At 41.4% G+C, this 21,994-nt stretch overlaps 1 long non-coding RNA gene across 1 annotated transcript in view; it reads left to right on the top strand.

Moving 5' to 3' along the window:
• Positions 1–7,536: 7,536 nt before the first annotated feature.
• The window catches only part of LOC139183002 (uncharacterized), a 435,115-nt gene continuing 420,657 nt past the window's right edge, over positions 7,537–21,994 (top strand). Inside the window, exon 1 of the long non-coding RNA XR_011566485.1 lies at positions 7,537–7,671. This is a non-coding gene — a long non-coding RNA (uncharacterized lncRNA). The remainder of the gene's footprint in view (positions 7,672–21,994) is intronic.

Here is a 21,994-nt window from a genome sequence, read left to right as displayed (position 1 = left end):
TGTGGGAGCCTGTACCTGGGCACCTGGCTGGGCCTCTGTACCCAGGCTCTGGATCTGACCTGGTTGAAAGGGAAGGGGAAGTCAGGGACATCTTTCCTGTAGTCCTTTGGGCTGAGGTCTGAAATATAAGCGAACATTAACTAGGCATATAGGAGGTAAGGGAGTATATCACAGTAAGAGTGGATGTACAAAGGCCCCAGGGCAGGGGAAATATGGTGTGTTTGAGGAACCGATGGTAGCCGGTGTGGTGGCCTGCAAGTCCCACTTCTTCCATAGGCTCTTCTAGAACTTACCAGAATTACATCCTTATATCCTCTTGTTGATTCATTAGTGAAGAGATTGATGATTTCAACAAATATGCCTTTAGGACCTAGTGTCCACTGCGAAAGGCACTGGGAATACAGAGCCTGCTATAAGCTCAAATACCACTCTTTGACTTTTTCTTTTCTTAGTGCTCAGCCTACCTTTAAGTGTCAGTCATCGCTTGTCCTCACTTCCCTGTGTCTTGTCAGAGGCTGTGAGTTACATCCTGAAGGAATCATCTGTCCTCTTTATTAGAATATCCTCAGTCCTGCAATAGAGTCTGGCATATAGTAGATGCTCAACGTATACTTGTTGAGTCAATGCTTATGTTGAATTAAATCCTGATGAGATGTGGTTGTGACCTTATTGTGTATTGGTTTGCTATCATTTAAGTGAAGTTGTTTTGAACTAAGGGTGAATTTGTTTACTTCGAGGATAACGTCATTGAGATCAGCTATAACTCGGCTATTGAGAGGTGTTGCTTGATTTGAGCTGGAATCAAGCAGCTGATGGACAGAAGGTTGCAGGATAGAATCCATCATGATAAAACAAAGTCCTATGAAATTCCCAGAAAGAAAGTACTTCAAGAAAGTACTTGAAGAGATAATAATAATAGCAACAATAATCAAGCAGCTTAACTAAATTTTCTCAGTGCTTTCCCTGTGAATTCCTAACTTTACAATACAGAGTTCAAAGGCATTTAGCCTACCAGGTAAGCACCATATATATTTGATGTTTTGACATTTGAGAGAAGCAGAGCAGCTGGACCAAATCTCTGGCCACTTCTGGTCTCAGCTTACTGGGTCACTGCCTGAACTGTCACATACAGAGGTGACATGAAAAGCTGGTGATTTATTATTACCTCTCTTTATGGCTTATTGCCTCCATTAAAGAAAAATGGGTCCGAGATGGGCTCCTTCAAGCCGGGTGCTCAAGAGGCTAGCCTGAGCCCCAGGGAAGGGCCAGGGGTCATTCTATACCCCCGTGAGCCCAATGCAGGAAGTTCTTAGGGGAAAAACTCGTTAACCATGGAATGGAATTCTATTTGGCTCTTTCCAGGTCTGTAATAACCTCTCCAGTGACCTCACTCAGACTTACAAGTCCACTGGTTGTGTGCTGGCTGGCTTGGACCTCTCTTCTGTGTTTTAGACAAGGACTTCGAGGAAGACAAGAGCGCGCGGTTTAAGGGAAGAAATGAGCCCCAAGGAGGCTCTGCCAATTACCGCACCTGTCAGTGTTCAACAACAGATCAAATTAATTCAGAAACCCAAACAGTCTGCAGAAAACTGAACACAATTATCTAAGAAATTAAGTTATACCGTTGCCATGACCTTTAATCAATCATCCAACCGTTAATGTTAATTTTGTGATCTAAAAATCATAGTTCTATTTGCATTTTAATGGCTGCTAAATGAGTGTCATCAGGAAGAAATAATGGCAGGGTGGCCTTTTGCTACAAATTCTTGCTTCCTAATGGTGATGCAGAAAGCGAGGAAAACGGTGTTTGGAAAAGGTTTTGTTTCGCCTTCTAACAGATGTATGGAGCTGCCCTTCTCAAATGAAAAAACAAGCAATTCCCCACAAATACCACCACCTGTTGTTATAAATAAATCCAAGCTGTAAAATGGAACACACTCTTAATGGCAAAATCATTACAGGCATCCTACCCCCCTCTTGCCAACCCTTCATTATAGCCTCTTAACAACTTGTTTCTCAGTCATGTACCTTTTTAAGCTTTCGACCGGCCATCAGGCCCCATCCCTAACCAAGAGAGATGGCCTGTGGATTTGTGGCTAAAAATAAAAAGTTACCAACCTCAGGGAGAATGATCACACATCCCTTTGCACAGTTTAAGCGGCTAGAAACTGGCTACGTGCCACTCCATATTTAGGGTTCTCTTAAAATCTTAATCCAGACATCCAGTGGCGTATTTCACAGCTAATGAACCTAACCTTCAAGTAGGAGCATAAAATCCTAATTAAATCAGGACAACGTGAGGTTATTGGCAGGCTGTTTATAATTCGGCAGAGTCTTGTTTCTATGAGTAGTTATAGGAAAATTATAAAGCATTAGAACCAGAATGTTGTATCCTTTAATTACTGTCTCCAAACTCCTTTAGTCTACAGACTGTGTCACTCTGTCTATAAACATTGATTGTTTAGCAGGCCCAGGATATTATACTTACTAAAATATTGTGTTTCTCACCTGAAACTCAGCTTCTTGCCTCCAATCTCCTGGGAGAAGTTTCATATGAATTATTTCTTCTGATGAAAGAGGTCTTGAGCTTATAAATTTGGGGGAAAAGCTTTGAAAACAAAAAGGTTCAGAGATTTTCTGTGTACAGGAAATTCAAATAGGGAAAGGAAGAGAAAATATTAGAGATGAATGCTAACTTATTTTTTTCTTCCAAGGAAAGGTTGGAGGGAGGGGGAATGTTCCTGCAAAGATTGCAAAACTCCATTTCATAAAAGATTTATTAGCAATGACAGAGGGAGATTGCTGAGTGGAACCCTGATAAATGCCTTGCCTTTTTTCACTGCTTTAAAATTATGGGTTCTGTCCATAAAGTACTGATTAATTCATATTCATTCAATGACATACTCTCTTTTTCTCCCCCAAGCAAAGATTGTAAGCATTTTACTTCAACAAATAAAGAACTCTGGGTGGGATGCATACTAATTCATTTAGCTTTGGAATTCGCACTACAATTTATGCAGCTAATCACAGCAAAGCAGGAGAGATTCTTTTCTTTTCCTGTGACAAGTCCTGCCTACCTTTCAGCATTTTTTACCCCCAAAGGTATTATTAATCTCTAAACTTCAAAAAATTGAAGACTTATCTCAGACCCTTTAAAACAGAGTGGCATCATACGTAGCAACTCCCAAAGAGAGAAGTTGCTTTGCCTTTCGAAAAGATTGACTGTAGCAACTGGAGTTTTTTTTCTTGTTTAAAGAATCCAGATAAAGTAATTGGTGTCTGTTCTAAACTTCCAGAGGAAATGGGTTGGATTTTAAACACAGTATTTATTTTGGAATCCTGGGTGGTTCAGACCTAGAAAAATGGCAAAGTCTTTGGAAGGAAGAGAATAGATATTGGGCAGCAGATGAAGAGCCAGCAGTGACTGTTCACTCAGGAGTTTACCTAAAAGAGACACAGCTACTGCAACGGGAAGGTCGGGACTTCCTGCTGCAGAAGGTGGGCTGACAAAGGACTTTCATGCACTTCCTGGAAAGCCAGCCAGTATTTTTCAAATTTAATGAATTTTTAAATGATAAGTGTAATATACTCTTGAAAATACTGGAAAATGTAGGTAGACAAGTACTAACAGAAGAATTATCTCACAAGCATTGTGCTAGACATAATCCTGGATTAATGAGATTTCCATGAAAGACGGTCCCTTGAATCTGGGTGAGGGGGACTTCCCTGGTGGTCCGGTAGCTAAGATTCAACGCTCCCAGTGCAGGGGACCTGGGTTCAATCTCTCGTCAGGGAACTAGATCCCACACGCTGCAACTAAGACCTGGTACAGCCAACTAAATAAACAAATATTTTTAAAAATCTGGTTGGGGACCACCGGGCTGTGACCTCCATGAGGGCAAATTCTTGTTCACATGGCCCAGTCATTGGCACACTCGAGGCTCACAAAGGAATGAAATCATAAACAGTAAAAACAGTGTATATCCAAATTTGATTTTGGACAATTTTGATTGAGAGGCCAGGAAGTATTGGTGTGAGCAGCTGCCTAGACTTTCTAGTAATTTCCAGGTAGTTTTATTAAGGATCTAGTTTAAATAAATAGAAAATGATCAGACATCAAGTTGCAGTAGAGGGGGAGTGCGGCTTTCCATCAAAAATAAGACTGTGGAATGCTTATCTGTGCCAGCTATGGAACCAAGTTTAACCTACCCCTCTTAGAGCAACTCTCAGAAGTATGTATTTTTATCTCCATTTTATAATTTGGTTCAAAAAGAATAAAAAATTACTCAAAACCTTAGTAAGTGGCAGACCTGGGGTTCGAACTCTCCTTTGGGTAACTTCAACGCTATGCTCATAAACCACCCTGCTTTACTACCTGGAGTCTAGGTCAAAAAATGACAGGGACCACAGATAGCAGCATATCCAGGGTTTTCACATAGAGAGGTTTAGAAAATCCACCGTGGGGAGCTAAGTCCAAGGGAAGAATATGTGGGATTCCTAAGCCTTTTAATCCAGGATCTACTGAGGATGCGATTTGCCTGAGACTCAGCTTTGAAAAAGCTGGGTTCTGATCAGATTGGCAGTGAGCACTGGTAAAGCCAGGGATCAGCAGCTAGGGAGCTGGTGACCAGCACCGAGGGACAGGAAACCTAGCCATTGAGGGCTGACACATAAGATTCTGTGTTTAGCTACTGAGAAGGTTGATCTTTGCAATTGAAAACTTGAGAAGCCAAATGGGGGACTCAGCCGCTGGTAGAAACAGAATGAATCATGACTGACTCCATAAGACACCCTGTTCACAGACAGCCCATCCTATTTGTCTTATTTGGAGACAAAATTAGTACCAGTGCCTGGAATAGAGCCAAAAGGGGATCAAGTTGACTCAGTTACCAGGGTTGGACTGTGTGATTCAATGAGAGTGTAGACTATGCCATGGTGTCTGACCTTAGGAATTGTCACATATAATATGTGAGACTCAAGTTCATTTTTTACCAAAATTAATTGATACATTGGACATTTCAAGGTTTCTCCTTTAATAATAATGAGCACTAATAGTTGTTGTGCATCTAATATATGTCAAGAACAGTGCATAGCACTTTGTTTGCATCTCATTTAATCCTTATAGCAATTTTGGGTGGTAAGCATTGTTAACGTCATTGTTTTACAAATAAATGAAGGCTTGGAAGGATTAAATAATTCACGTAAGGCCACATGTCTAAGAAGTGTGGAGCAGGGTTGAATGACTGGACAAGTCATTAAAATACTGAAAAATTTCTATTCTAGTAGTAAGTAGTCATCACAAACTCTTCTGAGGTTCACACATCCCTAGTCTGCTCCATGATCAGCCAACTAAGGAGGGGTTTGTACGGTAGGGGTCTCTGGGGCCAGAATCTGCTCTCATTGGGTGGATCCTCTGCTGCATTGGATGTACATCTGTCGGAGGAGGTAGTTTTCATAGCACACATCCCACCTGGCAGGTTAGGGTTTGTAGCTTAAAAATCCTCTAAGAGAGTGTATGATCTCCCTGAACGTTCAGATGCATACGCTCTCGCTGGTGTTCCTTCATCAACACTTGCTCTAGGGAGGGGCTAATAGTATTTCCTGTCATTAACTCAACGTACTTTTCTCAGGTTTTTTTGGCTTTTCCTTTTGTAAATGTGTTGATGCTGTTAAAACCCACTTACATTTCCCACTATCGCTCACCGTGGTAATGCACTCCAAGAATGCTGAATTATTTCAGTGCAGTTTAATGAAAGGAGCTGGGATCCAAAGGTAGCTGACTTGAGTTCAAATCTTGACTCCATCAATTATTGTCTGTGTGACCTTGCACAGGCTACCAAACCTCTTTTTTCATTTGTAAAATGATGGTAATTCTATCCATCCCTCCTAGAGTCCTACCATCCATTTAAATCTTTTCACCGAAGAGAGACATGAATTAATATCGCAATGGATATAGTCTACTGCACAATGTACTTGTCTAGTCCTTGAGGGGATTGAAAAATTGGCAGACTGGGTTATTAATAGTTTTCAAGATAGAATCCACATCGAATGCCGCACTGTTCTCTGCCTCCAAAGAGCGGATGTGGGTTTTCTGTCTTATTTGTTGTGATGGGTTTGTTTACTGGAGCTCTTCTTTTAGAACTGTCTAGAACTTTTCCAATTTAAGTGATTCTGAAATGACATTTCCGCAACTAGCCTAAGACTTTGCTCTGCTCTCACTAACCTCACCTCACAGTCCCCCATGAAAGCACACCCAGGCTTCATTACATTTGCCAAGATAGGCTCAAGTAAATCCTACTGTAGATAAACAACCCGTAAAATTAACCATGGGTGAGCAGACAGTCTCTTAATGCACTCTTTAAAGGGCATGCTCTTTAAGAGGAGAAAGCAACTAGGGAATGGATTTGGAGATAATTTGTGTGTTGCAGGTGTGACCTGATAAGGCACTGAAAAGCTCAACTTTATGGCTGTAGAAAGGCAGGATGCTCATCATTGTAGCCTACATAAGGAAAGACATTTATTAGAGCAAGATAAATAACTTATTATTTATTGGGAGTAGGAATAAATAGGTACAAAAATAGTAATATGGTAAGATTTGCTGAGTACTTGTATGCATGATTTCTTTTAGTTGTTAAAGCCATCCTGTGTGATAGGTATTACTGGGCCTCTTTTACAAACAAGGAAATTAACCCCCAAAGAGTCTTACTAATTTATTGGTTTCCATAGCCAGGAGGTGGAGTAGTAGTCCTCAATGCTCAGGAGACATCTAGCAATGTCTGGAGACATTTCTGGTTGTCACAACCGAGAGAAAATGCTTCTGATGGTAGAGATGAGGGATGCTGTCAAGTATTACCAAGCACAGGACAACCCCTCACATCAAAGTTTTATAGGCACAGGATGTCAGCAGTGCTGAGGCTGAGAACCCTGAACCGAAGGGAGTGGCAGGGAACCCAGGTTTTTTTTTTTTATTCCCAATGCAACGCTTATTTTTCTACAAGTTTCTAAAGATAATAGTGCAGTAGAACTGTCATTGATCATAAGTTTCTCCAGGCCGATGTGCCTCTGGTATGGTGGTAGTTTCAGCTGATATTATTTTGATTGTTATTGACCAATCCCAAGTTAACCCCCAGCAAGGACCCTTCTGCCCAGTGTCGCTTGTGCCATAGAAGGAGACTGAATTTGGTTCAGAAGCAAAGGAAAGCTGTAATGTGATTAAGGAACAGAGAGGTGTGAGCTCATGTTGTAGAGTACATGCTCTCCCTTACAGACTGCTTTATTGGTTTTTCTTTTTTTCTGAACTACAGGGAATTCGGGATCTTAGTTCCCGGAACCTGTTCCCCCTGCAGTGAAAGCACAGAATTTTAATCACTGGTCCACCAGGGAAGTGTCTTTATGGAATTCTTGTCAGTGGGGAGTGGGCTGATTTCTCCTGGGACAGGCGCAGGGGTGTGGTAGACTGCAACACCAGCGCAGCCCCTCTGCACGCGGCCCGCCACCGCCATCTTGGATTGAATGCTGTGTGCAGGGCTTCTGCGCACGGCCCTGGAGCTGAGGCGTTGGCACAGCTGTTTGGTTCTGGGAATACTGGTCTGAAGGCCCGAGGGCAAGGCCTCTACATGCGTCAGCCTGTGAGCGTGTGAAAAAGAGACTAACCACAAAGGAGAAAAAAAGGTTAGACTCTTTTATTACCAGATTCCATTTTTTTCCAAAAACATTTGTATAGTCCAAGTCTTTATTTTCTTTATACCGGTCAGGTCATGAGTTCACAGGGAACGGGCTCCAACAGTTGAGGCTCCTTTTCACTGACTCTCACGAAGTGCGCTTCTCAGGGTGGAGCAGGCTGGCACTTAAGCTGAACCCAAGCCCCTTTCTCTTTGGCGTCCTTCTTTTTCTGATCATTTTCCTTTGCACGTTTTAGGAAGCTATCTCAGCTCTTAAGAGCACTCAATATGCTCCATAGGCACGTTCATTCTCTTGGCAAGAATCTTGCCCTTGTTTGTTTACAGTGATGCCAAAGCATGCTGGGTAACATTGTAGACTCTCCTAGTTTTGCCATGGTAACATTTGTGGGACGTTCCTTTTTGTACGTACCCAGTCCCTTGATGTCTACAATATCACCTTTCTTGTATATTCACTTGTATGTGGGCAAAGGAACAACTCCATGTTTTCTAAAAGTCCTGGAGAACACATAGTGGGTGTCCCTCCTGTTTCCCTTTGTGTTGGTAATTTTGACAAATTACTGGAAGATGGTGGTTCCAGCCGATACGGTCAGATTCCATTTTTATTTCCCAGGAATTGTTAATGGGTTTTGGTGGTGACAGTGGGTCATTGTATCCATTCTGCTGGGTTCCTGGGGAGCAGGTGGTTAAGTGTTTTGAGTCACACCGCTGGGTGTCACCTGAAGTGTGACAGTATCTAGTCTGCAGGTTGCAGAGAAAGAATCTCCTTATATGTAGCAGAGTTGAGGAGAAAAATGAACTGGGGATTTTTAAAAAAGGCTCTCTTATGGTTTACCCATATAAATAAGAATAATGCCCCATCACATGTATTTACAGCTTTATAATTTTCAGAGCACTTTTATATTCTTTTAACAAATTGAGGAGAAACTAATGCCATGTTCTGTTCTAGTTCTGAGCATACAGAGGAGACCAAATAAAAGTTTCTTGGCCTCTTGAAGCTTATGTATGAGGGGTGGGGGACACAGACCAGAGGAAACAAAAAAGTATGTAATACATTGGAGAAAGATAGGCACTGTGAAACAGTATAAAGCAGAGTTTGCATACTTGAGAATGTGGGCGTCAGGGTGTTGCCATGTCACATAATTGGGGAGGGGAGGTCCATGACTAAGGTGGGTAGTTTTGCAGAGATGTGAAGAGGGGAAGAGAGTGAATCATGTAGATATCAGGGAGAGGAGAGTTCCAGGCAGAGAGAACAGCAGGTGCTCTGGGACTGGTGTGTGCTTGACAAGTTCAAGGAATGGTAAGGAGGCTGGTATGGCTGGAGCTGAGTGAATGGTGGAGAAACAGGGAAGATGAAGTCTCAGAGATAGTAGCCCAGAGACCTTGTAAGCCACTGAAGAAGGACTTTGGGTTTGACTCTGATTGAGAATATGGAATGAAGCAGGGCAAAGGCTAATAGAGTTTTGCCAAGAGAACACACTGGTCATTGCAAACACCCTCTTCCAACAACACAAGAGACGACTCTACACATGGGCATCACCAGATGGTCAATACTGAAATCAGATTGATTATATTCTTTGCAGCCAAAGATGGAGAAGCTGTATACAGTCAGCAAAAACAAGACTGGGAGCTGACTGTGGCTCAAATCATGAACTCCTTATTGCCAAATTCAGACTTAAATTGAAGAAAGTAGGGAAAACTACTAGACCATTCAGGTACGACCTAAATCAAATCCCTAACTATTATACAGTAGGAGTGTACAGAAATAGATTCAAGGGATTAGATCTGATAGACAGAGTGCCTGAAGAACTATGGATGGAGGTTTGTGACATTGTACAGGAGGCAGGAATCAAGACCATCCCCAAGAAAAAGAAATGCAAAAAGACAAAATGGTTGTCTGAGGAGGCCTTATAAATAGCTGAGAAAAGAAGAGAAGTGAAAGGCAAAGGAGAAAAGGAAAGATATACCCATTTGAATGCAGAGTTCCAAATAATAGCAAATAGAGATAAGAAAACCTTCTTCAGTGATCAGTGCAAAGAAATAGAGGAAAACAATAGGATGGGAAAGACTAGAGATCTCTTCAAGAAAATTAGAGAGACCAAGGGAACATTTCATGCAAAGATGGGCTCAATAAAGGACAGAAATGGTATGTACCTAACAGAAGCATTCTTTTTAATAGCTGAGTAATATTCCATTGTATATATGTACCACAGCTTTCCTATCCATTTGTCTGCCGATGGTATGTACCTAACCTTAAGATATTAAGAAGAGGTGGCAAGAATACACGGAAGTATACAAAAATGATCTTCATCAACTGACAAAGAATTAATCTCAAAAATATACAAGCAGCTCCTGCAGCTCAATTCCAGAAAAATAAGCAACCCAGTCAAAAAATAGGCCAAAGAACTAACAAACATTTCTCCAAAGAAGACATACAAATGGCTAACAAACACACGAAAAGATGCTCAACATTACTTATTATCAGAGAAATGCAAATAAAAACCACAGTGAGGTACCATCTCATGCCAGTCAGAATGGCTGCTATCCAAAAGTCTACAAACAATAAATGCTGGAGAGGGTGCGGAGAAAAAGGAACCCTCTTCCATCATTGGTGGGAATGCAAACTAGTACAGCCGCTATGGAGAACAGTGTGGAGATTCCTTAAAAAGCTGGGAATAGAACTGCCATACGACCCAGCAATCCCACTGCTGGGCATACACATGGAGGAAACCAGAATTGAAAGAGACACATGTACCCTAATGTTCATCACAGCACTGTTTACAGTAGCCAGGGCACGGAAGCAACCTAGATGTCCTAGCAGATGAATGGATAGGAAAGCTCTGGTACATATATACAATGCAATATTCAGTTCAGTTCAGTTCAGTCGCTCAGTCGTGTCCGACTCTTTGCGACCCCATGAATCGCAGCACGCCAGGCCTCCCTGTCCATCACCAACTCCTGGAGTTCACCCAGACTCAGGTCCATCGAGTCAGTGATGCCATCCAGCCATCTCATCCTCTGTCGTCCCCTTCTCCTCCTGCCCCCAATCCCTCCGAACATCAGAGTCTTTTCCAATGAGTCAACTCTTCGCATGAGGTGGAATATTACTCACCTATTAAAAAGAATGCATTTGAATCAGTTCTAATGAGGTGGATGAAACTGGAGCCTATTATACACAGTGAAGTAAGTCAGAAAGAAAAACACCAATACAGTATATTAATGCCTATATATGGAATTTAGAAAGATGGTAACGATGACCCTATATGTGGGACAGCAAAATAGACACAGATGTAAAGAACAGACTGTTGGACTCTCTGGGAGAAGGCGAGGATGGGATGATTTGAGAGAGTAGCATTGAAACATGTATATTATCATATGTGAAATAGATCGCCAGTCCAGGTTTGATGCATGAGGCACGGTGCTCAGGGCTGGTGCACTGGGATGACCCTGAGAGATGGGATGGGGAGGGAGGTGGGAGGGAGGGTCAGAATGGGGAACACATGTACACCCATGGCTGATTCATGTGAATGTATGGCAAAAACCACTACAATATTGTAAAGCAATTAGCCTCCAGTTAAAATTAAAAAAATAAAATAAAAAAGTAAACTACCCCAAAGGAAAAAAAAAAAGATTTTCATGACCCAGATAATCATGATGGTATGATCACTCACCTAGAGCCAGACATCCTGGAGTGCAAAGTCAAGTGGACCTTAGGAAGCATCATTATGAACAAAGCTAGTGAAGGTGATGGAATTCTGGTTGAGCTATTTCAAATCCTAAAAGATGATGCTGTGAAAGTGCTGCAGTCAATATGCCAGCAAATTTGGAAAACTCAGTAGTGGGCACAGGACTGGAAAAGGTCAGTCTTCATTCCAATCCCAAAGAAAGGCAATGCCAAAGAATGCTCAAACCACCACACAATTGCACTCATCTCACACACTAGTAAAGCTCAAAATTCTCCAAGCCAGCCTTCAATAGTATGTGAACTGTGAACTTCCAGACATTCAAACTGTATTTAGAAAAAGCAGAGGAACCAGAGATCAAATTGCCAACATCCGTTGGATCATCAAAAAAGAAAGAGAGTTCCAGAAAAAAATCTACTTCTGCTTTATTGACTATGCCAAAGCCTTTGACTGTGTGGATCACAACAAACTCTGGAAAATTCTGAAGGAGATGGGAATACCAGACCACCTGACCTGCCTCTTGAGAAATCTGTATGCAGGTTAGGAAGCAACAGTTAGAACTGGATATGGAACAACAGATGGGTTCCAAACAGGGAAAGGAATATGTCAAGGCTGTGTATTGTCACCTTGCTTATTTAACTTATATGCAGAGTACATCATGCGAAATTCTGGGCTGGATGAAGCACAAGCTGGAATCAAGATTGCTGGAAGAAATAGCAATAACCTCAGATACGGAGATGACACCACCCTTATGGCAGAAAGTGAAAAAGAACCTCTTGATGAGCCTCTTGATGAAAGTGAAAGTGGAGAGTGAAAAAGTTGGCTCAAAGCTCAACATTCAGAAAACGAAGATCATGGCATCTGGTCCCATCATTTCATGGGAAATAGATGGGGAAACAGTGGAAACAGTGGCAGACTTTATTTTTGGGGCTTCAAAATCACTGCAAATGGTGACTGCAGCCATGAAAGTAAAAGATGCTTGCTCCTTGGAAGAAAACCTATGGCCAACTTAGACAGCATATTAAAAAACAGAGACATGACTTAGCCAATAAAGGTCCATCTAGTCAAAGCTATGATTTTTCCAGCAGTCATGTATAGATGTGAGAGTTGGACCATAAAGAAAGCTGAGCACAGAAGAATTGATGCTTTTGAACTGTGGTATTGGAGAGGACTCTTGAGAGTCCCTTGGACTGCAAGGAGATCCAACTAGCCCATCCTAAAGGAGATCAGTCCTGAGTATTCATTGGAAGGACTGATGTTGAAGGTGAAACTCCAATACTTTGGCCACCTTATGTGAAGAGCTGACTCAGTTGAAAAGACCCTGATGCTGGGAATGATTGAAGGCAGGAGGAGAAGGGGATGACAGAGGATGAGATGGTTGGATGGCATCACCGACTCAATGAACATGAGTTTGAGTAGACTCTGGGAGTTGGTGATGGACAGGGAGGCCTGGCGTGCTGCAGTCCATGAGGTCGCAAAGAGTCAGGCACAACTGAGTGACTGAACTAACTGATTGAGATGGGGAATCACTGAAGAATTCTGAGCAGAGAAGTGACATGATCAATATAATTTTAAGAGACCAGTCTGGCTACTGTGTTGAGGCTAATCTGAGGGGCCTAAAGTTTGAGGCCAGTTCTGGGGCTGTTGGAATAATCCAGAAAAGAAACAGTAGTGGTTGGTACCAGAGATGTAGCATTGGATGTGATGAAGTCAGTCTGATTCTGGGTATCTATTGAAGGTTGAGCCACAATCTATTGAAGGATTTGCATCATAAATGGTATGAGAGAAAGAGAAAAGAGGTGGCTCCAAGGATTTTGGACTGAGAAACTTCCACATTTGAAATAGGGTAGGCTTATAGCTCAGTTGGTAAAGAATCTGCCTGCAGCACAGGAGACCCAGGTTTGATTCCTGAGTTGGGAAGATTGCCAGGAGAAGGAAATGGAAAACCCACTGCAGTAGTCTTGCCTGGAGAATCCCGGACAGAGGAGCCTAGCAGGCTACTGTCCATGGCATTGCAAGAGTTGGCACGATTTAGTGACTATATCACCACCATAAGAGAAACAGGATTGAGGTGAAAAAATCAGGAGTGCTGGTTTTAACATGTTAAGTGTAAGGTGCTTATTAGAAACCTGAGTGGAGGTATAGTTATGTCGTATCAGATAACATATAACATATCCAATGTTATATCTCTCTTTAACCAAAGACCAGTGTTTAATTAACATGCCCATGGCTACAGTGTGATGAAACTGGGATGACATCACACTCTATCTGATTCTAAGACCAATGTCCTTCTACTGATGGAGAGTTCTAGATGTAAATCAGCATAGTTCAGTTCAGTTCAGTTGCTCAGTCGTGTCTGACTCTTTGCGACCCCATGAACTGCAGCACGCCAGGCCTCCCTGTCCATCACCAACTCCCGGAGTTCACTCACACTCACGTCCATCGAGTCAGTGATGCCATCCATCCATCTCATCCTCTGTCATCCCCTTCTCCTCCTGCCCCCAATCCCTCCCAGCATCAGAGTCTTTTCCAATGAGTCAACTCTTCATTTGAAGTGGCCAAAGTATTGGAGTTTCAAGACCTTTTAGAACTAACACCCCCAAAAGATATCCTTTTCATTATAGGGGACTGGAATGCAAAAGTATGAAGTCAAGAAACACCTAGAGTGACAGGCAAATTTGGCCTTGGAGTACGGAATGAAGCAGGGCAAAGGCTAATAGAGTTTTTCCAAGAGAATGCACTGGTCATAGCAAACACCCTCTTCCAACAACACAAGAGAAGACTCTGCACATGGACATCACCAGATAGTCAACACCGAAATCAGATTGATTATATTCTTTGCAGCCAAAGATGGAGAAGCTCTATACAGCCAGCAAAAACAAGACCAGGAGCTGACTGTGGCTCAGATCATGAACTCCTTATTGCCAAATTCAGACTTAAATTGAAGAAAGTAGGGAAAACCACTAGACCATTCTGGTATGACCTAAATCAAATCCCTTATGATTATACAGTGGAAGTGAGAAGTAGATTTAAGGGCCTAGATCTGATAGAGTGTCTGATGAACTATGGATGGAGATTCGTGACATTGTACAGGAGACAGGGATCAAGACCATCCCCATGGAAAAGAAATGCAAAAGAGCAAAATGGCTGTCTGGGGAGGCCTTACAAATAGCTATGAAAAGAAGAGAAGCGAAGAGCAAAGGAAAAAAGGAAAGATATAAGCATCTGAATGCAGAGTTCCAAAGAATAGCAAGGAGAGATAAAGCCTTCCTCAGTGATCAATGCAAAGAAATAGAGGAAAACAACAGAATGGGAAAGACTAGAGATCTCAAGAAAATTAGAGATACCAAGGGAACATTTCATGCAAAGATGGGCTCTATAAAGGACAGAAGTGGTATGGACCTAACAGAAACAGAAGATATTAAGAAGAGGTGGCAAGAATACACAGAAGAACTGTACAGAAAATCAGCATAAGGAAGCCTCTAATAACACCATTTCCTAAAAGCTATCTTTAAACTGTGGTTCTTTACGATCCTCCCTAAAAATCAGGGGATGGTCATATTTGGAGAGAAGCACAGAGCACATTAAAGGAAGTTGATTTCCTGGTGTGGGCCTGGGAATTATTATCAAAGCTATAAAAAGAGCAGGGCAAAGAAGCCCAAATAATTCAAATTCTGCCTACTTCAGATATCACTTATTTTAAAAAGCTTTCTTTTTCTTTATGCATCGATAGAATCAACAAAAAATGAAATCTCACTCTTTATACTTTTTTATTTTTGGCCAGTCATTTCCCCCCCTAAGTTTTTAGTATAAAAAAATTCAGACATACAGAATTGTTCGGTAAGCATCTATATATTTACCTCCTGTGCTGTGCTTAGTCACTCAGTCATATCCAACTCTTTTTGACCCCATGGACTGTAGTCCATCAGGCTCCTCTGTCCATGGGATTCTCCAGGCAAAGAATACTGAAGTGGGTTGCCATGCCCTCCTCCAAGGGATCTTCCCAACCAGGGATAGCTTCCACATTTAATATATTCCTATATTTACTTTTTCACATATCTATCCATCCATCCCTCTATGTAAACATCTTTCCATCTTTATTTTTTGATGAACTCCATGGTCAACTGTAGACTTTAGTATGCTTTACCGTTAAAGACTTCAGCATGCCTATCATGAACCAAGTTCCATATTAACCCCTGTATTTTTTACACTTGTGTGCCATTTGGTTTTCAGTGGCTCACAAACAGCATGTAGTAGAATTTTGAACTTTTAGGTCTCACTAAGAGTTCATCTTCGAAGGAGGAGCCTACGACCCCATCACATTGCCTGTACTTGTGGAATGTCAGTTCTTGCTTCTGTCTTCTTATTTTATATTTTTCTTTGTGTATGCCTCCTTGACATTACCCTGTTATGCTGTACTGTCTTTAGTCATTTATTCAAAATTTCTTTGGTCTTTTCTGTCTAGTAAATATGTTCTTTTTTTGCAACTAGTGGTTACCTTTGAATTAAAACAGATATTGAGTCTAAGTTTCTTTATTCATATAAAAAATGAAACAGCATCTGTTGCCTCCTCTGTCATAAGAGGAGATCCTTGAAGCTCCTTTGTCTTCCTCAGCTGCTAAACCATATCAAAGTTTCTGCCCAAGAAATCACAGACTCAGAGCATGTTAGGTTCTTGTTTTGCAAGAGAGGAAAATTGAAACCTGGAGGGGAAAAAGACTTTCTCCTTCTGAAAACCCCCAAGTTCTGAATGGAAGAATCAGAGACCTGGGTTGAACTTAGGACATTTACTCCACCTCTACCTTTAGCTCCGACAACACTCAAACATTTAACAGCTCCCAGACAGATGAGAAAAGACACTAGTTTTAGAAGATTAAAGAAAATGGATTTCTCAATTCATTGTAGAAGTTTAAAAGCCTTCCAGGAAATCCTTCCATGTCTATAATAAAAAATTTTAGCCTACATTCTATTAATCTTTATGTCCAAAATGGAAAAACCTTTTGCTTAATAATATCTCTTCAAATATTTGAAGGCTATTCTTAAGTCTCCCCATAGCCTCTTTTTCTCGAAAATAAATAATCCAAATTCTTTTAAAATTTTCTCATAGATCCTTCTTCCCATTCTTTTATTAATCTTTATAACTTTCCCTGAGCTTCCTTTAAATTTTCTATCTTGCTTCTAGGTTGTGAAGCAAGGAAAGGACAAGGTGCACTGATACTGTTTACTAAGTTCATACCAAACTGTGACTTCCTTGAGGGTAAGGGTTATTTCTTATTGAACTTTGTACCCCTAGATTGGGGGGTTGGCAACCCTCTTTTTCCCTAAAAAGAGACAGATAGCAATACTTTAGCCATTGCAGGCCTATCTTCTTTGAATAGCTGTTGTCTCTGAAAGGCTAATACTGGTTCTTTTGTTTGTTTTGCATTATAGAAATGTGAAAATCATTCTTAGCTCAAGGGCCATGCAAAAACAAATAGTAGGTCAGATTTGACTTGTGGGCTCTGGTTTGTTGAATCTCGCTCTAGATGCTAGCACAATGCATGACACATAGTAGGCATTCACTAAAGTTTGTTGAATAAAAGAATACATGAGTCAATGAAGATTATTTTATAATTGCTGTCTTTTATATTCTTGTTTAACATTTATCTTACATTTCTGGCTCAGTGAACTTGTCCACTAAGACCTGGAGATCTTCGTCTGCCATTCACGCTCACAGCCAGTACTTCCGCATGCTGTTTGTACTTGGGTAGTTTTGCTGTTTTTACCTTAATCTGAGATGCAGTAGAAGCCCTCTATTAACCTTCATTTGCTGGTGGCTTTGGGTCTCACCTTTAATTTAGTAAGGCCGTTTTGAACTTTTGTTTTTCCAGTGTGTTCAGCAGCTGCCCTAGTTGCAAATTACCTGTGAACTTAACAAGCAACTACAGGCAATTGACAAAACCAGAATCCCAGTCTCAGTTCAACCACTTCAGCTGAGGCCTCCAGCTCTATTTCCATTCTTATGGTTCCTACCTGCTCTAAAGGGGTTGAGAAGCTTGTTTCTACTTATTGTCCTGGAATAGATTGGAAGGAATCAGACAGGCTCATAAGAAGGCTGGCACTAATGGCAAAAGGGAAACGATGCTTCCTTTCTTTCTCCTTAGTTTTTGGATCCATAGAGAACACAAGTCACAGCCTGAGGGAGCATGAAGTTCTGTATTAGTTAGAAGAATTTCCATTCTGAACCGAATTTGGATGAAGCAGTTATGAGCAGCACAAATCCAGCATCCAGGGATGGAGCCATAGGATGCCTGGAGGCTGATCCCTGAGACAAAGTACCTTACTCCTGCCATCCCCTTTGTCCCACTCCTAGGTTCAGATGAATTGATCCCTAGCTCCACAGATGTCTTTCTGATGGAATCTCCCAACTTACCTGCCATGACCTTGTTGGGTACTTGCAACCAGGGTTCACCTCTAAACTGCTAGTGGGTTAATGAGGAGCCACGCTTCTTCAGTGCTCTGTGTCCTCCCTTGGGGCACAGATGAGTTTTTAGATTAAGCCAGATGTGAAGTCAAGGCTGATGGAAAGCATAGACAGGCAGTGCTCCTTTTCCTCCAAGCTCCTGGCCACTAAGTGGTTACAGCTTCCAATCAGAGGGAGCTGGGAAAAGCTCTTCTCCAGCTCCCTAGGGGTGATGTGTGTTGCCCATGGACCATTCTCTCCAGTTTTCTTTTTCTCTATCCTCCCTTCCTCTCTGTGTTGCTAAAATTGTTGTGATTGCTACCATTTAAAATGTCCAGAAAAGCTGCATTTATTTACAACGACTTCCTTAACCAGCCGGGAGAAGTTGCAAAATAGCTAACCCAGTGGTGGATCAATCTAACATTTCTTTCAAATGTCGATGTAAAGAAAATGATGACAATTTTAAGACTCTATTTGGTGAAAATGATCTATGCGAGATGGCGGATGGCTGAAGGTCACAAATCAGGCAGCTGCCTCTGGCTCAGTGATTCAGAAGAAGTGTGGAAGGCATTGGAAAGTGTGTTTCTGAGTTTTATGAGAGCCCAAGATTGGGAATTTATCAACATGCCTGGGATTTGCTGTAATGAGCCTCTTTACTCCTCTCATAAAACAAACCAGTGTCTGATTAGAGCTGGCTGGCCTTTCTTAGATACAGAAATTAATTCATGTTGATTTTAGGGGGAAAAGTATCACACTTGTCTGGCTTACCCGATAACAGCCTCATTTGCATGTGGGGATCATGCTTATTCCCCACCTGGTTAAAAGAATAATGTCAATGATGTTGAATTTGCATATTCTCCATCATTAGTATTTGGAGAGCTTCTTTCAAGGTGTTTTACATTCTGGGTATACATTCTCTTCTGCTATTTTTGTTAGATCTGTCATGCTGGGGCAGCAAAACCACCAAAATCTCAGTGGCTTAAAACAATGAGGGTTCATTTCATTCTTGTGCTATGTTGCTACGTGTCAGTCTTGTCCAGCATGAGCTGTGCTCCATGATGTTTTCTTTCAGGGACCCCCCACTGTTGAGAACACAGGTTCGCAAACTTTTTCTGTAAAGGGCCAGATGGTAAATATTTTCAGTTTTGTAGGCCATATGGTCTCTGTGGCAGCTACTCAACTCTGTTGTGTAGCAAGCAAACAGCCATAGACTATATGTAAAAGAATGGGCATGATTGTGTCCCAATAAAGCTTTATTTATAAAAATTGGCAGTGGGCTGGATTTGGGCTGTAGGCTATAGTTTGTCCACCCTATGGTGGAAAAGAGAAGGAAAGGTGGGGAACCTTGCGCAAATTCTTTAAGGCATAACTTTCACTCACACTTGATTGGCTACAGCAAACCACCTGGCCACATCTAAATTCATGGAGGAACAGAAAGTGTAATCCTTATCCTTGTCTAGAAAGAGAATGGGAAATATTGATGAATAGCACCAGTGATCACGAACCCCTTCTCTATTCTTTTTTAGAGAAGCCAGTGTTTCCTCAAGCTCTCAACATCTTCAAAAAGTGTCCTTTAAATGCAGTCCCACTCAGTTGCTTTGGTGAAGTTAAACAAATTTAGTAGATGATTAAGATCTGATTTTCAGGAGTCATCCTAAGCATTAAGTATGTGACTTTTTTTTTTCAAGCCCATCAAGGTTCTGTTTGAGTTCCTGCACCAATCTGAAGTGAGATTAAATTCATCCATCCAACTCATTGTCAGGTGTTTAGACTTCTGGATCCAGACAGTGATCATATCCTCAGGTCCTTGGCTTTTCTTTCTTTTCTTTTTCTTTATAGCCATGCAAGTCCAGGGCTCTCACCTTTCACTGGGACAGAACTGGGCCTGGGTACCATCTCTGCATCCCCAAAAGAGACCAGAAATCCCATATATGGGGGTCTCCAGAGCCTTTCCTGTATTTTAGCATTCATGTCCTTGTCTCTAAGCTTTGCAGATCAGAAAAGCAGGGGTCACTTCATCCAGGAGAGGGCACTGTTTGCAAAGTCTAGAAGATGCAATTCCTTCTGGTGGAGGCACAAATTAAGGATTAATGAAATCCATATTCAGATGCTGAAACTATAGCACCTATCATAAAACATAAACCAAAACACCACACTAGGAATGTACTCTATAAAAAGGTAAGAAATGCAATTTATTAACAACTTGTACATTCCAGAAGGTACAAACTGCCTTGTTAAATCAACCAAACATTTTTAGTGGCTGTTTCTCTTCTTTTCTTAAAATACAGACTCAGTCTCTTTGAACCAAAGCCTGTTCTGGTGTTAGCTGCTAGGAGGAGGTCCTTGGGATCTTGGAGGTCAAGGCTGAGAGAGAAGGGATGTCTAGGTCCTGTTGCAGAAAGAATAATTTGCCTTTTTCAGGCATCTTCTCCCCTGAGGAAAGTGAATAACATTTCCAAGAAACTTAATGCAAAATGTGGGAAGCAAATATAACTAAATACAATAGTTCCATAATGCTGAAATGCAAAATCCTGATATTTCATAATAGGGGGACATTTTGAAGAGACAACTTGGTGATTATAAACTTTTTTGTTCCACATGCTCAGTTCATTTACACCTAAGCCTCTATTTCTGTGCTGTGTTCTTAATGGAACCATCTAGGTCTTTTTTTTTTTCCCTGCAAATTTCTACTTAGCTGCTAAAGTTCCTTTTTGATTATGACTGTGACCATCAGGTTACTAAGTCCTCTCTGCCTTCATCTTCTTGTAGGTAAAATAGGTGTGATAATAGTGTCTACTTCAGGAGATGTCACTATATTCTTATTATCTTGTGTTCTTTTCTTGTTTCTTCTCACAAGTTTGAAAATTGTTTTAACCTCCTCTGTACTTTTTTTCTGTATTGCCACCATGTAACTTTCTCTGGAATCAATTTACTCTCAGGCGGTTTAGTATCAATCATAAGATACTACAGGCAACTCTCTGGTTCTCTGAGCATGGGGGGATTCATATGCCTTTACCAACTAATCTTTTTGTGATCATACAGAGCATCCAATATATTCTTTATATCTTATTAAACCTCTCCATAAGGTTTTTCCTGGAATGGTATCCTTTGCAATTTCATCCTCTTTATCTGGTTAAACCCCTGGATTAGGTTGGGTAAAAAAGGATACTGACAATATTCATAATGTTAATAGCAGCTCACATCAATTGGCTATTCTCCATGTTCCAGGCACTATGCTAAACATGCTAGGTGCCCTACGTCATTCAATGTTCATCAGACTTTTACTATGCCATATCACCACTTTGCAGATGAGGAAACTGAGGGCTAAGGAAGCCAAGCAACTTTGTGCAAGTCATACAACTAGAAAGTAGAGCCGTGGGCCTACTCACAGTATACTGACGTCAGTCCTGTGCTAGGTTATTCTAAAAAGTTTGTTTCCCCAGGGAGAGAGGGAATATCAGTTCAGTTCAGTTCAGTCGCTCAATCTTGTTGGACTCTTTGTGACCCCATGGACTGCAGCATGCCAGGCTTCCCTGTCCATCACCACTTCCTGGAGTTTACCCAAATTCATGTCCATTGAGTCGGTGATGCCTTCTAACCATCTCATTCTCTGTTGTCCCCTTCTCCTCTCACCTTCAATCTTTCCCAGCATCAGGGTCTTTTCAAATGAGTCAGCTCTTCACATCAGGTGGCCAAAGTTTGGAGTTTCAGCTTCAACATCAATCCTTCCAATGAACACTCAGGACTGATCTCCTTTAGGATGGACTGGTTGGATCTCCTTGCTGTCCAAGGGACTCTCAAGAGTCTTCTCCAACACCACAGTTCAAAAGCATCAATTCTTTGGCAGTCAGCTTTCTTTATAGTCCAACTCTCACATCCATACATAACTACTGGAAAAACCATAGCCTTGACTAGACAGACCTTTGTTGTCAAAGTAATGTCTCTGCTTTTTAATATGCTGTCTAGGTTGGTCATAACTTTCCTTCCAAGTAGTAAGCATCTTTTAATTTCATGGCTGCAGTCACCATCTGCAGTGATTTTGGAGCCCCCAGAAATAAAGTCTGCCACTGTTTCCACTGCTTCCCCATCTATTTGCCACGAAGTGATGGGACTAGATGCCATGATCTTAGTTTTCTGAATGTTGAGCTTTAAGCCAACTTTTTTACTCTCCTCTTTCACTTTCATCAAGA

This window comes from Bos indicus, chromosome 5 (genome assembly GCF_029378745.1).
Source record: "Bos indicus isolate NIAB-ARS_2022 breed Sahiwal x Tharparkar chromosome 5, NIAB-ARS_B.indTharparkar_mat_pri_1.0, whole genome shotgun sequence".
NCBI classification, from domain to species: Eukaryota; Metazoa; Chordata; class Mammalia; order Artiodactyla; family Bovidae; genus Bos; species Bos indicus.
Note: the sequence above shows the minus strand (reverse complement) of the source record. Positions and strands in the feature narration are given on the sequence as shown.